The 23,642-nt window shown below is 39.2% G+C and overlaps 1 long non-coding RNA gene across 1 annotated transcript in view; it reads right to left on the reverse strand.

The window, feature by feature from the left end:
- Positions 1–16,965: 16,965 nt before the first annotated feature.
- Positions 16,966–23,642, reverse strand: part of LOC140503121 (uncharacterized) — an 84,490-nt gene continuing 77,813 nt past the window's right edge. Inside the window, exon 4 of the long non-coding RNA XR_011966708.1 lies at positions 16,966–17,029. This is a non-coding gene — a long non-coding RNA (uncharacterized lncRNA). The remainder of the gene's footprint in view (positions 17,030–23,642) is intronic.

Below are 23,642 nucleotides of genomic sequence, written 5' to 3' on the forward strand. Positions count from 1 at the left end.
CCTGTTAAGAGAAACAGCTTTTTATTTCTTATTCTCAGTTTGAATTTCCCTCCCCTGTTTCCCCATTGGCTGAGTACTGCAGGGTTTACAGATTATCTAGATTGCCTAAACAACCCATGTTGGTCTCCATCCCTGCTCACATCTCCCACTCCCCCATTTTGTTTCCTCCTTCCCCTTATTTTCTTTTTACTTTATTGGATCAGAGTTCCCCACAGCTTTAAGCAAGGGGACATGTTGGAGCACAAAACCAGTTTCAACCAGTTTTAACTGGACAAGTCCCAGTCTGAAGCGAAGCCTCCCTATTATTGTACAGGGAAGGATGGGATTTTCCTACTTTCTAACTGCTATGTAAGCTCTTACACCCTGTTGAGCAATATGCTGGAACAACATTGTAACGGTGATTTTCCACATTCTTTAGGAATTTACAAAACAAAAATGCAGTGCAGAGTCCCACATTCTACTCAGGGATATGAAAATTGTTTTCAACATTTCCCTCCCTTCTTTGCTCAAATGTATCTACAGGTGGAAGAGAGACAAAGAGGTGGGGAGTTGGTGGGGAGGGAAGAGAAGAAGGGTCACTAGAAGAAATTTTTCTGAACATAGATTTAGGCTGAATCTTGAAGAAAGAACAAAGCCATGACCATCACTAAGATACTCAGGTGGAGGTGGAGTTGAGATGGCAGCATAGGAGGAAGAAGTATAACCTAACTTCCCCCTACTAAACCTCCTCCACAAAGATTTAGAAAACTACGAGTTTAAGTTCTTATCAGCAAAGCCGAGAAAATGTCCCATTGAGCCATTTTCCACACCAGGATGGCTTAGGGAGATAGAAAGTGAAGACTGCAGACAATGGACATGGTCTGTCTAGGAGCACACTCTGTGTGCCAGTGCCCATGTACTGAAAGAGAACCAACACTGGGCACCAGCACAATGAGCACTTGGGCAGGAAGAGATCCCAGGAGATTCCTGAATTATCACAGATTACAGGAACAAGTGCCATGTGGCAGCTTAGTTGCCTATTACCCAGTGGCCAGTTAGAATGAATCAGGGGGTGAGGAGGAGCCTGTAAATTGGAATGGTGGAGAAGAACGATTGTTAATGTGCCCTAGTTGTGTACTGAGCAAGGAACAAGTTTGAAAGCAAAAAGTAGTGGTTTGGCTTTGATCCCAGGAGCTGAACAGAACCTTAGTTCTAGCCTTCAGTCCAAGATGGAATCTGCAGTGAAAAAACCAGGGCAGGAGTCCTAGACCAAAGGGAAGCCTACATACAATTCAGTCACTTGGAACCAGAATCTCTCAGCAAGCTAATAGTGAATGAACCCATTGAAATTCCTAAACAGGGACAAGACTATAGATCCAAACCTGGGTCAGGAATTTGCAGTACATAGACTAGGAGGGCACTGAGCAAACTTTGCCCAATCACATCACTTTCAGAGCACTAAAAACTTGCAGGCACCTAGATTGAACTGTAAAAACAACAAGAGGATATAAGAAGACAAAAGCTCAAGTTAGAAATTATCCCCAGAATCTGGAATTAGCAAATAATCCAAAGTAAACAAGTAGACTGAAAGAATGAGTAAACAAAGCATCCCACCATAAGGAGGTATTAGGGTGACAGGGAAGCTCAAGAAAAACAAGCAAATCTTTAAAGAAAAATACAGCCTGGACACAAGTCCAACCAGAATTTTTGAAAGTTTATGTTTTTAAAAAAATATGTTTAAGTGATATAAGAAATCAAATGAGAGTGAGAGAAAAAACTGGAAATGAAATGAGAGCAATGGGAGAAAGATATGAAAAGAGAATTAACAGTTTACTAGAGGTATAAAACTTTATGCAAGAAAATAACATCCTGAAAACTTAAATGGACTTTAAAAGTCATCCTTAAAATAGTCAAAAGATGAAAAAGTGAGAGTGTGTGAATTATGTCATAGCAAAGACGATTGACCTGGAAAAGAGATGGAGGAGAGAGAATTTAATAACCTTTAGACTACCTGGAAGCCATAACCAAAAAGAGAGCTTAGATATCATATTTCAAGAAATCTAGAAAGAAAGTAAAAAACCTATATCTCTTAGAACAAGACAGTAAAATACAATTTGCAAGAACCTACCAATCACCTCCTGAAAGAAACCCCAAAATATAAACTCCCAGGACTATTATAGTGAACTTCAGTTGATAGGTAAAAGAAAGATTACTACAGATTGTCAGGCAGAATGCTACTCCTGAGGAGCCACAGTCAGGATTCTATAAGATATAACAGCAATTCTAAAGGGAACTGAGAGTTTGGAATATGATATCTTAAAAGGCAAAAGATGTATGATTCCAGCCAAGAATCATTTATTCAGCAAAACTGAGAACAGTCCTATGGGGAGGGAAATGGAATTTTACCAAAATAAAGGACTTTCAGGAATGTCTAGGTTTCAGCTGCACCTGCTTAATTTTTAAAGAAACACCCCCCCAAATACTATTCATATAAGGCTTTGCTATTGATAAGTATTGATCCTCCAATAGGAGGGATAATATGAGCCTCAGGAGCCAGATCCTGAAGATCTTCTAACGTAGTAGTGACAAACTCAAATAAAAATGGGGCACCACTATCTTCCTAGTCCCTCAGGTTCCAAACCTAGGAGTCATCTTGGATTCCTCACTAGTCCTCATCTTTAATCTGTTGCCATGACCCATAGATTTCACCTTTGCAACATCTCTCCTCCCTTCTCTTCTCTGACACAGTCACCATTCTAGTATAGGCCCTCAAATCACCTCACACCTGAACAGCCTATAGATGGATCTACCTGTTTCAAGTCTCTTCCCACAATAAAACATTCTCTATTCCACCACATAAGTGATTTTACTAGAGCTTGAGTCCAACCATGTCACCTCCCTTACTCAATAAACTCCCTTGGCTTCCTATTGCCTCCCAGATCAAAAATAAAATGTTCTATTGTTATTCAAAGCCCTTTTAAACCTAGCCCCATCCCGCCTTTTCAGATCAAGGGATTCTGGCCTCCTGGCTATTCCACAAAGGAGATATTCCATCTCTCAGATCAGGGCTTTTCTCTGACTCCACCCCCTTCCCTCCTACCTGGAATGTTCTCTCTCTTCTGGTTCCTTTAAGTCTCAGCTAAAATTTCATGTCTTATAGAAAGCCTTTCCCAGCCCCTCTTAATTCTGTGCCTTCCCTCTGCTCATTATTTCCTATTTATCCTGAATATAGCTTATCTGGACACGTTTGCTTGTTTTCTCCCCCATTAGACTGTGAACTTCTCCAAAGCAGTGACTGTCTTTTGCATCTTTTTGTATGCCCAGCATTTAGCACAGTGTTTGGCATATAGTAGATATTTAATAGATGTTTACTGACTAACTGGTTGTCTATGATGAATCCTAAAAACTCTAGTTACATCTTCCTAGGTTTTTTTTTTTTTTTACTTGGGCAACTATTTCCTTCTAGTCAAAATTATATTGAGAATAGTTTACTTCACTGTGAGAGAAATGATTATTTCTGTTTCATATTAAGAGCGAATTATTAAAATTGGAGAGACTTTAGCTATTTTTTACCTGTCCTATTTCCTTGCCCAGTCTCTCCAGGACAGGGCTAATGGAAAATCTGATTAACATTCTCCTCATTCCAGGTATTGTATCCCCACTCAACTAGCTCAAGCTCCGATGGGGGATATAGATTCCTTGTCTAGATTACCCCAGGCTGGCAGTGATCTGGGTTATTGTGGTCATTTGTCCTTCTTTCTGAAGGAGGATCCTAACATCAGGAAGATGATGCCATGACTTGCAAGTGAATTGGATTTAAGTTACGAAGGGCTGTGCAAAGTCACTGGCCTCACTTTCTCCTCCTGAACCATCTGAGTCCCATGGTAAGATTTAGATCAGGACAACTGGAGATGACCCCCTATTAAATATTAAAAATAATTTTGGCAGTTTTGTCATTTTCATTAAATTAATTCAACCTGTTCACAAATACTAACAATCTGCAATGATTGAGGACACCTTTATTTTAATCATTCTGATTTAATAGTGGTCTTTAGACAGGTGGGCCTATGCATTTATTTCTATAAATAGAGGTCTGGGGATACAGATAGTCTCTCTGTCCATGAATGACATGATGTCACTCTCAGCCCGTCACTGAAGTGATCTCACTTCTTTGTAAATTTCACCTCTCATTAATTGTTGACCAGAGTTGATTGCCATCCTAAGCCCTGAGTCCACCACCATGATTGCTTTTGGCATTCGAGAATGCCACTGGCCGTTTATTAAAAATGCTGGTATTATTAAAAAAACTGTTAAATTACCCAGAAAGTATGTCTCTGGAACTTTTTAAATGTCACACATGTTTCTTCCACCTTTCAAAGAATGAAAATATAGTTAAAACAGGAATTTATCAGCTTCTCCTATTTTAGCAGAGAGCTCCATCAGATAGCTGGATAGTTTTGAAGTCATCTGTCATTACTATATCATGCTTCTGTACCAGGCTTGTGAAATGTATTCAGAACTCATCATCCTTTATCTCCTGACTGGATAGTTGTTAGCATATTCCCACCACAATAGGATTTCTGTTTCTCATTCCACTGATCCTCACCCAAATGCTCACCACCATACTTTTCCCCTCTGGTTCATCAATTTCCACACATGAGTAAGTCTTCTTGATATGTAGTGTTATTTCACCAGCTCTTTGATATAATCTGCTCCTTTTGAATGAAGTATACCTTCTAGTTGCCATATTCCATCAAGCCTCAGGGATAGACCTATCTATGAGACTGAAGTTAGCTGCTTGATCTGACATCTTTGGTTTGACATTCTTTGTTAAATACTTGTGTATTTGTGTATAGACATCTATGATCACAAATTTTATTACTGCCCACTTCTTGGAATTATTTCCTTAATCACTAGAACTCTTATGCCTTATTCCAGCGTCTCTCTGAGCCCTTACCCTCAATTGGTAGATGTGATGGAAATCCAGCATGAGTCCCTAAGATTTTTACTTTCTTGCTTAGGATATCAAAATCCCTAAGAATGCTTTCTATGTTCCACTTGGGAAAGCAAACTCACCCATTATTCTCTCTCCAACCTGGAAGCCCATGGATTTCCAGACTGTAATGGGTTCCGAGGTCACTCTTCCTTTCCCACTTCAGTTTTTCAGCTACTTTTTACACGTTGTCTTCCTCAGTTACATAGTAAGCACCTTGAGGACAGTAATTATCTTTCTTTTTGTTAGAATCTAAATTCCCATATCTTAGCAGTTCCTGACACATAGTAAGTGCTTAATAAATGCACTAACCTAACTAGTAAATTTTTAATGTTTTAAATTTTTTTTTCTATTTTTCTACCCATATATCTTTCTTCTCTACAAGAATATCATGGGACACATATGTGACTTGTTGAAATCTAGGTGTATTTTGTCTACAGCATTCCCAGAAGTACAGAACACCTTTGAGCTGGGAAGGACCTGGAAAGCTATCTTTTCCAATTCATATCTAAACAATTCTCTCCTCTACATCCCTGACAAGTCATTATCCAGTGATCTTTACCTCAAGAACTCTATTGATGGGGAAACCCTTAGAAAAGTTTAATCTATTCTACTTTTAGATAGTTTATAATTCTAAATACTGGTACTTCAGTCATCAATCAATGTAGTAATGTTAATCTATCAGTAAAGAAACTTTTCAAAAGGAAGGTGAAGTAAACTGGTATGATTTGTTCTTGATTTTACTATGTTGGTTTTCTGCATTATCTACTTTCTTTTTCTTAAGTACTAATAAACCAACTCTTTAATATGTTCTAGAACTCAGACATTAATCAAAGTCAAGTTCGTTGTCCTTTAGTAGTAGAATTCACTTGCGTTGCATTTTTGAAAATTGCTGTCTTCAGGTACATGACTCCTCCATTTATTTTTCAAATAAGTTTTATTGCTATCTTTGTTTTTAATATCACCTACATTTCCCCTTTTATCTCCTCCACCACCACAAAGATGCATCCATTATAACAAAGGGGAAAAAAGAAACAAGTTTAAGAACTCTGCAAAATTAACCTCCATGTTAAAAAAAAGTTTGGCATTAAATGTGATTTTTTCACATGCATGCTCCTCCACCTCTGCAAAGAGGGGGACTGACTTTTCATCTCTTCTTTCAGAGCAAGTTTGGTCATTATAATTTCACAGCAGTCAATTTTGATGACTTTGCGGCTGCTCTTTTCATTTCTTTCCAGTTACATTGTTGCAGTAATCATATACATTGTTTCACTAGTTCTGCTTACTCCACTTTGTATCAGTTCATATAAGTCTTCCCATTCACTATATTCTTCAAATTCATAGTTTCTTCTGGTTCAATAATATTCCATCTTATGCATAGACCACAGTTTGTTTAGTTATTTCTCAAATGATACGCATCTTAAGAAACACTGGATACTTTGTACTTAGCTTCAATTCCTTGCTACCACTTAAAGGGCTGCAATAAATATTTTATGGAGCCTTTTGTTTTTATCATTGACCTCTTTTAGGTATATCCTTAGCAGTGGAAGCTGTGGATCAAAAGGTATAGACTTTTAGTCACTTTCTTTGCATAGTTCCAAATTGCTTTCTAGAATGGTTAGAAAATGCATTAATATGCCCATATTTCCACAATCCCTCAAACATTAACCATTCCCATCTTTTATCTTTATGAATTTGCTAGGTCTGCAGGAAAACCTCAGAGCTGTTACGATTTTTACTTCTTACATTATTAGTGACTTGAATCTTTTTCATTGATTTTTTTCAAGGACCACTCACAGTGGTTCAGCAAATATATTTAAAAATTCCTTCAGTAATATAGGATGTGGTTCATTGTAACCTAGTAATTTGGACTCAGAGAAGACAGTTAGGTCCTTTATTCCTATATCTTTATCTGTCTTGGGGTTCATTCCATTTTTACTATTTTTCCTTTATGTTTTCCAATTTGAAGATAGTTTTCCTTAGTAAATAAAATGTAAGCAAAATAGGAGTTGAGCTACTCCATTGTTATCATCTTGCTCATCAGACACAATAGTCTTATAACTTCTATGATCTTTCTTTTGTTTTTTTAAAGTGCTTTTGTTTATTTTCTACTTAATCATTCCACCCTTCAACTCACTTTAGGGTTTAGAGTTCTAGACATACATATGGGTTCATTCACCTCAATTTCTTTTACAATTGCATTCTCTTCCTTTCATCTTTTGTACCTGTCCTTTTCAAGTCAGATTTTGTTGACAAGATTCCAGGGCATCCAAACAGGTTTCTTTAGACAGCTCTTTACCTTTCTTTCTCATTGGAATTATTTGTGTATCACCAATTTTTTTTTTTTTGAGAGTCTCTTTTGGGCCAATCTCCCCTGCAGAATTTTAAGCAATGAGACTTTACCTATGCTTTCTCTGAAGTCTTTAAAATCTTTCCCCAAATCTTGGGTGCATGCTATCCTACAGACCAAATTTCAATTTCTTATCTGTCACACACTCTAAAGTAATTAAGTCCTATCATAATTCCCATCATTCCTACCTTAGTGGTCTGTTCTTTAATTTGTTTTTTAGTCAACATCACATCCTGGGTAGTATTTCCTCTCATTACTTCCTCTGTCATTTAAAAAATTACATCAGAAAGCAAAACAAGAGTGTATGATCCCCTCTGCCCTTAGCAGAGAAAAGTAAGACTCAGAAACTGTTATGGTAGTTGAAGACCAACTTCAGTGCCATATCCTGTCTCTGTGCTTTACAATTTGCTTCTGGAGTCTTCTGGCAGGACAATGTGAAGGATATTTCAGCCACATTATTGTTTCTTTCATCTGACATATTCCTTCTGAGTGAGGCATATCATTCTATTCCAGACATGAGCCAATTTTCACCAAGTCTCAGTGGTATTTATGATGTCAAATTTCCTATGATATCTGCTATTTTCTGACAATGTTTGTATGTTTTTCCCTTCTCCTTCCTCCAATTTTCAGGGTAAAACTCTCTTCATCCAATCTGCAAGTCTTGAAGCCAATAGACTCACCCTTACCCTTGTCAGATGCATTTTATCTTTGACCAAGGGTCTATCATTCCTATATTTTAAACTTTGACCCCAAAATACAGATCCCATTCTCAGATTCCATCTTATTTTAGGAAGAAAATTCTTAATAATTAGAGCTCTCCAAAAGTAGAACGGCCTGCCTCAGGAGTCAGTGATTTTAGCCATATTGGAAGTTGTCGAGTAAAGACTCAAGGATTCTATGGGGTTGTTCTTGTTCAGGTGTAGGTGGGATAGGTAGCCTCAGAAGAGCTCTTTCATCTCAAAGATTCTATGATTTCCTAACTAGTTGTTCACTTTCCATATCTTTGTTACTTCTCTGAATCTCCTGTTTTCAATTAAACCCTTAAAACCTTCATTTTCTTGCCAAAACCTTTACAATTCCTGTAGATGCTGTCTAGGGTTCTTCTGGGGTTATCATTTGTTTCCATGTGAATCACTAAAAGTCATTGTGCGATAAAGTCTCAGAGTCTCTTCATCAATGATGCCTCCGTTACAAGCCCCAGGAAGAAGTGGTTATTCCCTGTTATTTGATATTTGATGTCCTCAGTTTCTCTCAGCAGGTAGTTACCAAACCACCATAATCTGTATCTTCTTCCTTTGACTGTCATTGGATGCCTGTCTTCTTTGTTGGTCCAACCTAAGAATCCTCACCATCCTTTAGAACCTAAGACCTTGCTTCCTCCTCAGAGGGTCCAGCTCTGTGAAAAGACCCTTGAACCTACTAGATAACTCCTCATATTTTGTCCTTTATCTTTCCTTCCTTCAAGTTGATTGTCATATTTATTTTCCCCTTTAAGATTCTTTCAAAGAACACTTCCTCAGCATTACTAAATGTAGACAGGCATTCCACCTCCACTAACAGGGAGACCAACCTATATTTTTGTTGCTACAAGCTAACCTTTGTACAAGTGACTAAAACATTCCCCTTTCTCTCTATATACCACCACCCTCCTCCTCCCCCCTAAACCTCCAAACTCCTGCAATTTACACAAGGCTGGGAAGTTTTCCAGGATCAAAAGAAACAATATCACCTACCAAGATCTCAACTACTGAAAGAACATTGAAGACAAGTGAATTGGAAGTACAATGACCAAAGGAGAACAACAGATGTGCTATTAGACTGATTCCAAAGGACTTCTCCAAAGCTCTCCATCACTACAGAGGTTTCTAATTCACCCCGCCTCCACCCTGCTCTATCCATTTCTATCTGGACTTGCATTTAAGACTGGCATCCCAATTAAATAATGTAGTTTGAGCCTGACTAAAGCAGTACATTTGTCATTTGTCTAACCTATTGGGTCTGACCAATTTTTTGACACTAGTGCCCTCAATTTTTTGAGACTTTAATCCTGAATTACAATTGTTCTCAAATGTGAATTGACCTATAACTTAAAAAAAAATCTCTTTGTGTTTAATTTCTCTTTATTACCCTAATGCAGTAGTTCTTAACTATGGGAATCTGTGGACTGCCAAGGTATTTAAAGTTAGATTTCAAGGGGGTCTAAGAAGTGAGGGGAAAATATCACTTTCACTAACTTCTAACTGAAATTTAGTACTTATTTTAATTATAAATAAAGGCAGCAAACCACAGTAATATTAGCAGTACCTATGAATGGCCAATAGAAATCACAGATCTTTTCAAATGACATTATAGTTCTTTCAGATATCTTAAAATATCATTTACACTTATCAATACTTTGAAATTACTACAGTTATAGTTAATTTTCTGTTTGTGTGTTTGTCCTTCATTTCCGAAGAAGACCATGCCATCAGAGAAATGATGACATGACTTGCACTTGACTTTGTTTTGAGTGAGGGAGGGCTGTGCAGGTCTCCAGTCTCACTTCTCCTGCTGAGCCATCTGAATCCAGTGACCAGATATTCATCAGGATGACTGGAGATGAAAGAGGTTGCACTGGGAGACCTTGGGCCCTTTAGGCCAACGTCTTTGCAGGGACTCACTTAGGATGAGGCAAAGCCCACTCAAAGAATAGGCCTGTTTAAGAAGTAGCCAGGGCACGGCCACTTTAATGAGATCAAGAAAAAGAAAGACATCACGCTGGGAGGGAAACAGCAACAGTTCCTATTGATAATCACTCTAAAGCAAGGAGGGTCCAGAGGAGCCCTCAGGCAGGGCCCTATTGGCATCCGTCCTGCAGTAGGTTTAAGGTTTTGGGAAAGGACAGGGGAAAGGAGGGAAGGGGAGGGGAGGAGAGGGGAGGGGAGAGGAAGGGAGGGGAGGAGAGGACTTGAGCCAGTAAAACCCAGTCAACTGGGCATCTTTTGGCAATCCAAATTTACCTTCCTTTGGAGAGGAGAAGGAAGGGGAGGGGGACAGAGAAGCAGGAGGGGTCCCCCCATTCAGCTGGTTCCGCATTCAGTCAGCTGAATCTACTCACAGGATTGTGTTCGTCTTTCGTTGCCAAAGAAGACCATGCCATCAGAGAAATGATGACATGACTTGCACTGGACTTTGTTTTGAGTGAGGGAGGGCTGTGCAGGTCACCAGCCTCACTTCTCCAGAGACATCTGAATCTCTAACTTTCTGTTAGATCAGTCTCGTCTACAGACTACATTTCACCCTAATTGTTTTCCTTAGTAATACTATGCAGTTTACTCTAAGCATTTAAAAACATTATTCTGAGAAGGGTTAAGGTACCAGATGATCCCATGGTACATAAGAATGCTGCCCTAGTGCATATCCCGGGGCTTGGATGAAGAACTTTCTTCCCTGATTATCCCTTTCCTTTTATACCTCTCTATTACTTTTAGATTAGAATTTCAGAGACAAGTTATCTGAGCACAGAGTTCAGTTCTGGGTACCACAGTTTTGTCATTGTCTGACTCTTTGCGACCCCATTTGGGTCATTTGAAGTGGTTTGCCATTTCTGTCTCCAGCTCATTATACAGAAGAGGAAAGTGAAACCAACAGGGTTTAATGACTTGCCCAAGGTCACGTAGCTAGAAAGTGTCTTGAGGCCAGATTGGAACTCAATAAAATGAGTCTTTCTGATTCCACCCCACCACCTAGTGGCCCAGCCACAGTTTAAGGAATGACATTGACAAATTGAGGCTAGCCCAGAAGAGGTAGATTAAAATGATAAAAGGAGTGGAAACCAAGGGTTTAAGGTGAGGAAAGAAAACCCTTAGGGGAGACGGGGGAGCAACATATCTTTCTTCAGGTATGTAAAGGTGCATCCTGTGGAAAAGGATTTAGACTTTTCTGTTGGCCCCAGTAGGCAAAACTAGGAGCAATGAAAGAAGTTTTTCTTGGCAGAAAGGAAAAACTTAACTGCTAGAGCTGCCCTAAAGTGTAATGGGCTGCCTCATCGGTAATTAGATCTCTACTACTGGAGGTCTGCAAGTAGATACTGGGTGACCATTTGTCAGTGATGGAGAGGGAAGTCTTATTCAAGCACAGTGTGGCCTACCAGGTCTTTTCTCTGAGGTTTTTTCTAATTCTGAGATTCTATGAAATCACAGGAAAGGGTTTCTTGGGTAGGGACCCAAGGACAAACACTCAGTAATATCCTCAGACACATACAGGCAATAAGCCAGCCTTCAAGGTGGCACACATCCTTTGATCATGTCAGGAGAGGGGCATGAGAAAAAAATGTCCTATATTCATCCTTTGATTAAAAAAAAAAACTGAAGTTTCGCTATCAATTTCTGCTTCAGGAAAATACAAGTCAAAATGTCAAGATGTCAGGAGTTCTCTGTGAACATCAAAGCCACCAGTGGTATGAGGAAACTTTTTTTTAGAGCAACATCAAAGGAATTCACTGCTTCTCTACCCTTCCTATCAAAGGCAGAATATCTAATTTGACTGTAGCAGTTTTTTTATCTCCCTTGAAAATCTTTCACATCTTATTAGATACTTGGCAAAAGGAAACTAAGCAAGTAGCCCCCTATGAAGTTTTGATAGGATATCATAGACCTTAACTCTGAGAGTCCGAAATGACCAGCCAAGCATCCCCAGGGTGGGTTTGATGCGTCTCAGGAAACAAGTCTGAAATGGTGCAATGGAGGGGTTTGCCCATCTTGCTCTCCAACCTAGTTAGGTTGTACACACAGGACTAGAATTGGGATCACAGCTGTCAGTTATGAATGTGCTAGTGATCTCTGTGAACTGAGGCTAGCCATTTAAACCTTACAGGTCTCTTCTCCATTCTCTGGGCTAATGATGTTATAGAAGACTATCAATGACTAGAGACTATAAAATGACATTTACATAGGCTTTAAAGAAACCCCAACCCAATTAACGTAAACATAGAAGGCCTAGTCTTCTCAAATGACTCAATCAATTTAAAGGTTGAAACTAGTGCAAACCAGGTGCAACCAATCAATTTGGGGAAAGTGAAGTGCTCTGGATCAGCAAACGAATGATGCAAAAAGTACAAGAACTATTTTATGAGTAGTCTACAATCACATCCTGTGGAACTATGTATAACATAGCAAGCCTGTTTAGAAGCATGTAGTTGTGTAGCCAAGCTTCAGGAACACTTTGAGGAGGCAGATCCTTGTACCTGGACTATCATCCTCAGCAGTATCCTTTAGAGCCAGAAGCAGTATCCTCTAGTAGTGGTGACTGATAGTGGTGTCTACACTGGGAGCTGAGAGCTTGTTGTTGTGTTTGTCCTAAGTTCTCTAAGAGGACCATGACATCAAGATGATGACATGACTTGCACTGGACTTTGAGCGAGTGAGGGCTGTGGAAGGTCACCAGCCTCACTTTCTCCTCCAGAGCTATCTGGGTCCAATGGCCTGATATTCATCAGGATGACTGGAGATGGCCCAGGATGCAGTGTGGGACCCTGACCATTTTAGGCTAAGGTCTAAAACCAGACAGGCAACCTCAGGATGCTACAAGGATACTGATCCTTAAATTCCCTCTCATAAGCTCTCTACAAAGGAAAAAAAAAGAGTTGCAGTCATCAGGAACTGTGTTACCCCTTTGCCATGACATGTATCACCTTCATTGTATTTTAAGTTTGTGCCCACTGTCCCCAAAGATATGTGTGTGTTTCTGAGAGAAGATGCTTTAGATTTGGGGGGAGGGGCTGTTCTTTGCATCAACTGTTCTTGTCTTTCCATCTCATGCCCTTTCAAAAAGTTAATTAACTCTGGCTGACTAACTGATAATCAGTGGGGGAGCACCCCATGAATGACAGTACTAAAAAATCTCAGGCCCTTAAAGATACTCATAAAATCTGGAGATAATAGTAGCAACTGGTGCTCTGGGGGCCTGGCTTGCCAATAATAGTGGGAACTGGGCAAGTAGTCCCATACAATGGGATGGTACAACTATATTAGCAAGGTAAGTACTACAGTTATTACTATAATAACTTTCCAGACTAAAAAACTGAGCTCAGAGGTTGAATGACTTACCCATGATCACAGAACTTTACATCCTTTCCTTATGCAATCTAGGGTTAACTCCTGTCTGCTGCCTCTCAGCAGATATATTGAAAAAAAATTGAGATCATTGATCAGGAGTTCCTTCTTATTTCTACTTTTCTGCTTTAAATTCCCTTAGCAGCGTTCCCTCAATCCTCCTTTGCAACAATCTCAGTGGAAGAGGGAGCCCTTCTCCTTGTCAAAGCCAACCCTTCTATAGGTGTCCTTGATCCTATATTCTCCCACTACATTCAGGAGTTTGTCCGTTCTATCATCATCTCTCTATCATCTTAAACTCTGTTTATTCACTAGATTATCCCATGCTGCATGAAAACATTTCCAGATCATCATACTTAAAACAAAAACAAAAAACCCCAAAACCTTCATCTGACCTAACATTCTTTCAAGATATCATCTAATATTTCTTATATCTCTCAATGACAAGTTTCAAAACAAGAAAAATTATCAAAAGCCTTTCCCTAATAAATAAGTGGTCAAAAGATATTCACCAACAGTACTCAAAAGAATGGAAAACCATTAACAACAGCCCTAAGAAAAAATGTTCCAGATCTCTAGCAATAAGACAAATAGAAACAAAAATCATTCTGATGTTTCATTTACCACCCAGAAAAGTGGCAAAGACAACAAAGACGGAAAAGATTTGAGGGGTTGTGGGAAGACAAGGGCACTAATGCAGTGTTGATGGGCTGTGAGTTGTTCCAGGCTTTCTGGAAAGTAGTTTAGAATTATGTGCTCTTAAAGGGTGGGTGAAGTAGCGGGGTGGGAAGGTGGGGAGGAGAAGATAAGGACAGGATAAAAAAGAGAGACTGACAAAGAAAATGATTAGTAGAAATAAAATGGAGGGAAATTCATACATAGTGATTATAACTTTGAATGCAAATGAGATATTTATAGAAGTTCTCTTTGTGATGACAAAGAGCTAGACATAGCAGGAATCCCCATCAGTTGGGCAGTGGCTGAACAAATTGTGGTGTATAGTTGCAATGGAATACTACTGTGCTATATGAAAGGATGAGCTCAGTGGTTTTAGAAAAACCTGGAAAGACTTGCATGAAATGAGGAGCCAAGTGAGCAGAGCCAAGAGAACATTATATAAAACAATAGCAATCTTGTTTTAAGAAAGATTTTGAGCAACTGAGTCATTTTGACTATTATAAATACACAAATTAAAAATAAAGGACCTATGAAGACAGGTACTATCTATAGCCAGAAAGGAAGAAAAAGGGGTAAAAAGAAATTTCATGATAACTGTTGTCTATTTAGAAGGAATTGCAAGTTGTATGTGGCAAATTTGCAGTTTCACGTGCAATCTTTTTTTTTACTGGACTAAGTTTTGGAAATGCTAGTTTTGTTCCATGAATTGAAAATCAAATAAATTTTCCAAAAAGAATGTGAAGAAAGCGACTAAAATACTCATATCCTTTAACCAATGAATCCCAAAACTAGGCATATATCCCAAGAAATTAATGACAAAAAAAAGTCCCACCTAAGTCAAAATATTTAAAGCAGTACCTTTGTGATAGCAAAGAACTTGATATTCATCAACCAGAGAATAGCTAAACAAATTGTGATATATGAATGTAATTGAATGTTACTGTTCTATAAAAATGACAACGATGAACAGAGAAAATCACAGGAAGATATGTGAACGGGTGCAAACTCCCAAACCAGCAAAATAGTCTTTATACAATGACTATGACAGTAGAAGATTTAAGAAGAACAAAGAAAACCTTGAAAAACACACTACAAAATTATAAGGACCAAGCTTGGACTCAAAGAAAATATATTAGAAGGCACCTCCTGCCTTCTACAAGGATGGGGGACCAGAGGGATAGATCATACTTTTTAAATATTTTGGTTTGTTTGGCTAAACTATTTTCAATTCTTTATTCTTTGTTGGAAGGGATGGTTCTCTGAGAGGGAGTAGGGAAGAAGTATATAGGATAATGTAGGGGATGTGAGAACACAGGAAGTTAATTTTTTTAAGAAAAAGCTGTTTACAATTCTTGACTCTACTTTCTCACTCCCCATTCCCTTCTAAACCTTTGCAAACTGTCTTATAATCCAGTAATTTAACAGAAACAACTCTTTTCAAGGTCATCAATGTGTCCCTTTATTGCTAAATAAAATGGCCTTTTCTCAGTCCTCATCCTTTTTTACCTCTCCAGTGATTGGCACTGATGATCGTTCTCTCCTCTTAGATATACTCTCTTACCTATATGACCAACACTTCTTAGTTTCTCATTACATCATCATTCACGTCCCTACCTCTTTTTGTGGCTGTACTCCCTGGAGGCAGCTAGGTGACCTGGCAGATAAAAAACTGGACGTAGAGTCAGAAGACCTGAGTTTAAATCTGACCTTACACACTTATTAGTTGTGTGACCTTGGGCAAGTCATTTAACCTCTGTTTGTCTCAGGCCTCTGGAGAAGGAAATGACAAACTACTCTGGTATCTTTGTCAAGAAAACCCCATGGACCACATTGCCGTGCTATTGGTCCACAGGGTCACAAAGAGTCAGATACAACTGAACAACTTCATGGATATGGGGTATGTATCTTTTTCTCTTGGTGATTTCATCAACTTTCATAGTTTCAGTTTTCATCTCTACATATCCAGCCTCCATCTGTTTCCTGAACTCTGGTCTAGCATCTCCAACTATTTGTTGTACTTCTGCATCTGAGTTTCCATAAATATCTCGAACTCACCACAACCTAGATTGACCTCATTGTTATTCCGTCTAAATGCTCCCCTCCCCATTTCCCTATTTCTACTGAGGGCACACTGTTCTTCTGGATATCCTAGTTTACGACCTTTGAATAACTTTGCTCTCACTCACCATCCCCCTTCCCCCTGTATCCAGTCAGTTGTCAAGTCCTATTAACTATACCACCATAACATCTCTAATATCCATCCTCCTCTTTACTCATGCAGCCACTGTCCTGGAGCAGGCCCTCATTATCTCTCATCTGGATTATGGCAAGAGCCCTCTCTTTGGTCTCCCTTCCTCCAAGCGTCCCCCTTTCAATCCATCCTTCACAGGAGGATGTTAACTGTTCAATTACTCAGGCAGGTCTAATTTCATCCTGAAACTGAACCTGAATGAATAGGGTGCTCATATTAGGTGAATGGTGATGACAGTCTTAAAAGGGCTAGTAGCTGTGTAAGGAGAGAAGATGAAGGATGAAGCTGCTGCTTCAGAGGTAATGCACAGCTGAAATCCCTCTATGTTTTAGTTGCTATGGCCCCTAAATTCAGCACTCCATGCTAAATGGTGTGATGAGCCTTATCCAGTCTAGTCCTCACCTGGCAGACAGCACTGTGTATTACAGACTAATCCTCAGAGCTTTCCTCACTTGGTAGTATGAGTCCAAGCTTGCTCTTTTCTGACACAGCCTTCACAAACCATGATAAGGCTTGAGAGCAGAACTGGGGAGATAGAAAATGTGGATTACAGTAGAGCTAAAATGTTTTTTCAACTTGCTGATAATAACATTAACAATAATGAATATTTAATAAGCACCTACTATGACACATATGGTTCCCATCGTCAAAGGACATATACCGTGGTTGAAACTGGCACGTAGAGCCTATTAAAAGATAAAAAATGAAACTAACATAACTTATGTTGATTCAATTGGTTTTAATTCAAGAAACATCTATTAAACACCTTTTGTGTGTAAAATATTGTGCTAGGAGCTGAAGGAGATTCCAAAATGACTAAGACGGGTTCCCCAGTCTTAAGAAACTTGGCAGCACTTGGACTCGGTCCTAAAAGATAGGGAAGAATGCAGTAGAAGAGGATGAGGGACAAGATACCAGGCAGGGTGAACTACAGGATCAAAGGTTTAGAGGTGACGAAGAAATGTGAATTTGAGGGACAGAAAACGTTCTGTTTATGTATATGTACGGTAGACAAGAGTCAAACCAAATTGTGCAGGTCCTTGAAAACCAGAGAATTTCTGATGTCCTCTGGAATTCGATATAGTTTTTGATTTTCTCTGAACCTTTCCTCTGGCTTTCCCAGTAACACAATGTGTGTGGGACAGGTATAAAATGTTATAGGAATTCAGAGGTTAGAAAGGATGCCAACGTCTGAGATAATAGAGTTTATCTTATAGAAGGAACTTGGATTTGAGCTGGACTTCAAAAGTAAGACAGAACTCAGGAAAGTGGAGAGGGAGAAAGAAAATATTCTAGGCATATTAAGGGAATAATGAGGAAAATAGATTGTCTTTAGTAAAGGTTTAATTGGGGGATAGTGGGATATCAGAACTACCCAAAAGTACAAGCTTTTTAATTGTCACTTAAATATGATATAGCTACGTGCCTGTATGTCCATTGAACTATGCTTTGTTTACTGTTCATAGGATTACAGATTTGAACTTGTTCTTACATTTTCTCCTCTGTCAGAGCTATTTATCTGAGTGATACGGGTACAAATAAATTGAAGTTGATTCTTTTTGCAGATAAAATAACTAAGTTCTAATAAGTTCTATTGCTTTTTAAGTTTTCTCAAATAGGAAAATGTCTGCTCCATTGGTCAAGATTTGACAGTGTTCAATCATGCCCTATCAGAGTACACTCATAGTAGTTAAGACAGCTATGTGGTACAGTCACCAGAGTGCTAGACTTGTATTCAAGAAGATCTGAGTTCAAAATCTACCTGAGACTCACTGTGACACAGGGCATGTCACTTTCTCTCTCAGGCCCAGTTTCCTCAATGTTTACTTTACACAGGCAGGAGAGCTAGGTGGTGCCATGCATAGAGTACGGCTTGGAATCAGGAAGATTCATACTTATGAGTTCAAATCTGGCCTCAGACACTTCTGCATCTGACACAGATACTAGCTGTGTGATCCTCAGCAAGTCACTTAATTCTGTTTACCTCAGTTTCCTCATATGCAAAAATGAGCTGCAGAAGGAGATGGCAACCTACTTGAGTATCTTTGCCAAGAAAACCCCAAATGGGGTCATGAAGAGCTGGATATTACTGAAATAACGGAACAAGTCACAAGCCACAGTTATAAACCTACTTGACTGGAAGAATGGTGACTCCCCCAGGAATAATTAAAGAAGTTGGGCATGACTGAAATGACTAAATAACAATGACAACACAGCCAATAGAGATCCTCTGAAAGTCCTTACCCTAACCGTCTCCCATAAGGACTTGCTCTCATTGCCCAATACTAGCTTCCCATTACAATTGTAAAATAGTGATGGTAATAATCGCACCTACCTTACAGGTTTGTTGTGAGGATCAAGTGAGATAATGGATATAAAACACTTTACAAATCATAAAATGCTGAAGAAATGCTAGATATTATTGTCAGGTATTTGCGTTTGAACTTAACCTGGTTGGCTGTTGTCCTTCATTCTCAAAGAGAACCAAAATGACATCACTATGCCAGTCAAGTTACAGTGTGTCCAACTGCGGCTGATCAGATCAATATGAGCTCGGAACTAACCTACTACACATTAAAAGGAGAGCTTTTGAAACTTACAGGAGAAATCCAGAGGAAGGACGACATACATGTATTTTAAAGTAGGCAAGAACCAAACAAGGTCGTTGGATAGTCAACCTTAATTACAGAGAGGAGGTCAGTGAGAATGACCCAATTATAGCTCTGGTCAACCGAAGCTGATGATATTCATTGTTGATTTGCAGACCTGAAGATGGTGTCATATGAAAGGCAACGTATGATAAAGCTGATGCCTGGGCAAGCTAAAGATATGTTCATTAAAGGCTGAGTGGGAAGTACAAATGACAGTTTAAAGGCAGTGTCCTCATCACTTTTAAGTCTTGCCTCCTCAATCTGCCTCGTCTTTTCTCATCAACAGTATTTTTGAGCCCTTTTATCCATGTGGCCCAGTGCTGGGAGCTGGGTTGGACAGCTACCGTCCTGGACTGTTTGGAGACTTGAAATCAAGGACAGACAATACAATTTTATTAAGGACCTATTTATGAATTAACAACATTGAAAAGTCAATAAATATTTGTTACCTGAAAACAAAGGAGAAAGTCCCTTTAAAAGAATGTGGGTTGGAAAGAAAGCAAGGTTATTTCCTATTTAAAAAGCTAGAGAGGGAAAGTGAGAAGAGAGAAACTGGCAAACAAATCCCAAACTCCTCCTACCTTCATCATCTATCTATTTTTATTTATAACCTGCAATTTGTGCCTTTTGTTTTTCACACCGCTCATTTCCCAATACGCAGCCCCCTCTCCCAGAATCCTCCTTCATAACAAAGAAAAATTGGTAATTAAAAGCAACAATAGCTGCTTCTCACATTTGTAATATTTCAGTCTTATAGCCCACGCCCCACTCCCCCACCCCGCCCCGCCGCTTCTCTCCCAAGAGAAGCAAAAGGTGTTTCATCATTTACCGTCTGGGACCAAGATTGGCCATTCTTAGAATCCATTTCTGAACTCAACAATAATAACAACTCATATTTCCATGGTAATTTCCTCACATCCATACAAACAATTTTTCTCACACCATCCTGTGAGGCAGATACTGCAAACATTATTGACCTAACTTTTCAGATGAGGAAACAGGCTTACTTAGAGAGGTTGAAAGTGACCCTACCCTCATACAAACCTCATACGAATGTCTCTAGCCAATTTCCCTCTCTCCTCCTCACTTCCCTCTCTTTCCTTTCTCTCTATTCCCTGTCTCTCTCCTTTTCTCTCTCCCTCTCTCTACCCTACCCCCCTTATAATTTCTAATTTTTGCCGTTTTCCCTCCTTATATCATGCTAAAATCTGTCTTTTTGTAACTTCTATATGCTGCTCCTATGTCTGCCCTCTAGGATCTGGTGAGATAGAATGGGGAGATGGCAGTGGAAAGAATTCTGAATTTAGAACAATATATGACTCACGATCTTAGACAAATCACAGCCCTCTGGGTTTCAGTTCCCACAACCTTCAAACAAGGGGTTGATCCAGATGACCACTAATGTCCCTTCAAGTCTTACATCTGTGGTCTTAAGTGAAAAGAGCCCCAAAGAGACAGAGCTTCAGATATCTGACAATATCTAGCATTTATCCTTACCAGACTTCTCCAGTTCCTTCAGCCAATCTACATGTGGCAAGAAAATAGTCAAGTTCACACATTTTTCATAAATATAAATTGCCATGCCAATTGACTCCCCCAAAGTGAAGGCAAAGAGGAAGAGTTGCTATTTGTCTTAGTTCTTTGTTTTCTCCACCCACTGATAAAGCCCTTAACATATGTGTTCTGTTAAATGGTTATGTTACCTATGAAAATGATTTTTTAACTTTTTCTTCACTATAACTCTGACTCAGAAGGAGGAGATGCATTAGTAATTCTGAGAGAAAATAGAAGTTAAATTTGTTTATTGTAGGTTTAATGCCTTGTATAAAAAAACAACACTTTGTGCACCCTCCTCCTTTCTCCCTTTTAGAGTATACTTAGTCACTATTCCAGATGACCACATGGAAGCTTAGGGGGTGGGATCATTACATACATTACATGTATAGCTCATTACTGGGTTGAATCCTGGGTTGACTGAGTCCTGAGCTAGAACTCTGAGGATACACTAAAGGGAGAACTCATAGTGAAGATGTTTCTCTGAGTTGTTTGGAGGGTGCATATATAGTGGGGCAGGGGAGTTTACCTTTTGTCCCACCTGGCCATAATCCATGATCTCACATCTTGCTTAGGCAAGCCTGTGCCTGGGATGGGGCTGCCTCCTCCTTTTCCTTTTGTAGAGCCTTGTGACAACTTCAAAGGCCTGGAGCTCTGAGACCCTAGCAGCAGTATGTTGACCCCCAGATGGCCAATGACTGACCTGCCCATGAGGTGGGGGAGGAAAGAGTGCCTGCATCAGACAGTTCAACAACCATCAGAAGAGGTTACCTAAGCAGCACCAAAGGAAAAGTTGCCACAAGAATCCAGTTACCAGAAAGAAGATGAAAATGAAATGATTGTCTATTTGACTGGACAATACCCAGAGCATAGGTGAGGTTTCAAATTGCTGATTGGCCTCCTGCCAGACTGTAACCGATTTGAGTTTCCGAATCTTGTTTAAATCACTCTGTTAATGTATACTATGTTCTATTTATTATCTCTATGTTATCTTTTTACCATGCCATTGTCAACTACCTGTCCCATTCCCAATTCATGTTTGTACACTGGGTACTTTTTTAAACTGATTCTCCTTTTGGAACCTAGAACAAAAAATAAAATGGTCCCTCATGAACCAAACCATTTTGGTAATGAACCAAAAAATTGGAGAGTGAGGAGACTAAACGCACAAAGAGAGGTCAGGCCTCCCTACCAATGAGCTCAGTAAACCATTGCATGGATGAATACAAGGAGGAAGAGGTGTATACCTTGAATGTCTAAGTCTCAGCAGTTTCTTCTAGCCCGTATGCCAGATGATATACAAGCCTTGAGTATGGTTAGAAAAAAGAAAATTGTTTCCCTTGAAGAGATATTTTGATGCTTTCAGACTTCTGGAGCTAGGAATTAAAAATGCCAGTCCTGGTACACAGACACATGATCTAAAATCAATCATTCAGCCAGCAAAGAGTTGTTAAGCAACCTACAGTGTAACCATTACTGAGCTAGGTGCTATATTAGATAATCAATCATTCCTGCCCTTAAAGGGCTTTCTGTCTTAAAGAGATTAGACAAGATAATGATATACAGAAAATTACATGGATGTGCAATACAATATAGAATTAACTGCTACATTTTGTGATATAGACTGACAATTTCCAAGGAGCTCAGAAAAGGGAGACAGCTAGATGCACTCCCTACCTCAAGGTCTATCCTCAGCCTTTGTCTCTTTTTCTTCCACTCCTCACTTCTAGCTAGATGATTACACATCTGTTATCCTAACCTGTAGCTTCCCCAAGGAATTCAGGTCGCTTATTTTTAACCCTCTCCAGGAGTAATCTCTCTAGTACCTCAAACTCAACATATACATACATACACACACACACACACACACACACACACACACACACACATATAAAGTCAAACAAAACTATGATCTGAGAGACATAATTTTGGGGTGATTTGATCATTTTATTAATAAGGTCAGCACATTTATTAATAAAAGGATGGTCACTTGGCCATCTCCCTCAGACCAAGACTCCTTACGGTGGTGGGCTCACAGTTTATATGCCCTTCAAAGAGGAGGTGTTCCTGAGGAGTGACAATCAATTCTGATTGGTTAACAATTGATGAGAAAATGAATTTTGCAATGAGAGTCTTGGGATAAGACGACTTGGAGCACCTAAATCTTAATCAAAGAGGCATTAATTTCTATATCATCTGCCTGACGAAAGGAAAAATCAACACTTCCCAGACCTGTCTGAGCAAATGCAGTGAGCAGGAATGCTCCCATTGGCCCAAACTTCGAATTTCTTTGACTCTGATTAGATCTTGGGCTGGGTAAATCTTTAAGAGATTCTCCACCACACTGGTGGGTTTCTCGATGAGGAAACAGAAAAGGGGAAAAACCTTGGTCCTAACACAATAACTCCTCATTAAATACAAGGGAAAAATACTTGTTTTTCACAAAGCCGAAAGGAACTTTGAGCTCATCAGAACTTTGCATGCTAAAGTTTAGCAGCTAAAGGATGTCACTAAAATAACATCTAACTAAAGTAAGTAACTAAAAATGTTTGTGACTAAAAAGTAACTAAAAGTCATTAAAGTAGGAAGTAACTAAAAATGTTTGTTAAATTACATAGAATTGAAGTTTAAACTGATTGCTATTTAGGAAGAGAGGGGAGAATATTTCATGGGGCCAGCTAGAAGACTATGATGAATGCCCAGACTACAGGGGTGAAGGTGGAACCATCGAGAGGATGTTATAAGACATTCCAAGAAAAGTTTCAAGAGAAGGTAACTGTTTCCAAACAAATCCTGTTCATACCTGCTTATATGTTCTGTTGTTTTCATTCCTTTCCATCCCTAGGAATGCCCTCTAGGCCTTGGTCACTGGCTGGGTGGTCAAAGTCAATGCCTGTCCAAGAAGGAAGGCCACACACACTCACACATACACACGACAGCAAAATAATAGTAGCCATGATGGTTGGGTTTTTTTCTCCCTTCATAGACTACAGCTGCAAATCTAAATACAATGATTAGTTTTATCCAATTATCAATTCATTACTAACTTCCAAGAGTTTCATGAGCAGGAAGGTGTGATTTTGTGAGGCTCATG

The sequence above is a fragment of the Notamacropus eugenii genome, chromosome 5 (genome assembly GCF_028372415.1).
Source record: "Notamacropus eugenii isolate mMacEug1 chromosome 5, mMacEug1.pri_v2, whole genome shotgun sequence".
Classification (NCBI taxonomy): domain Eukaryota; kingdom Metazoa; phylum Chordata; class Mammalia; order Diprotodontia; family Macropodidae; genus Notamacropus; species Notamacropus eugenii.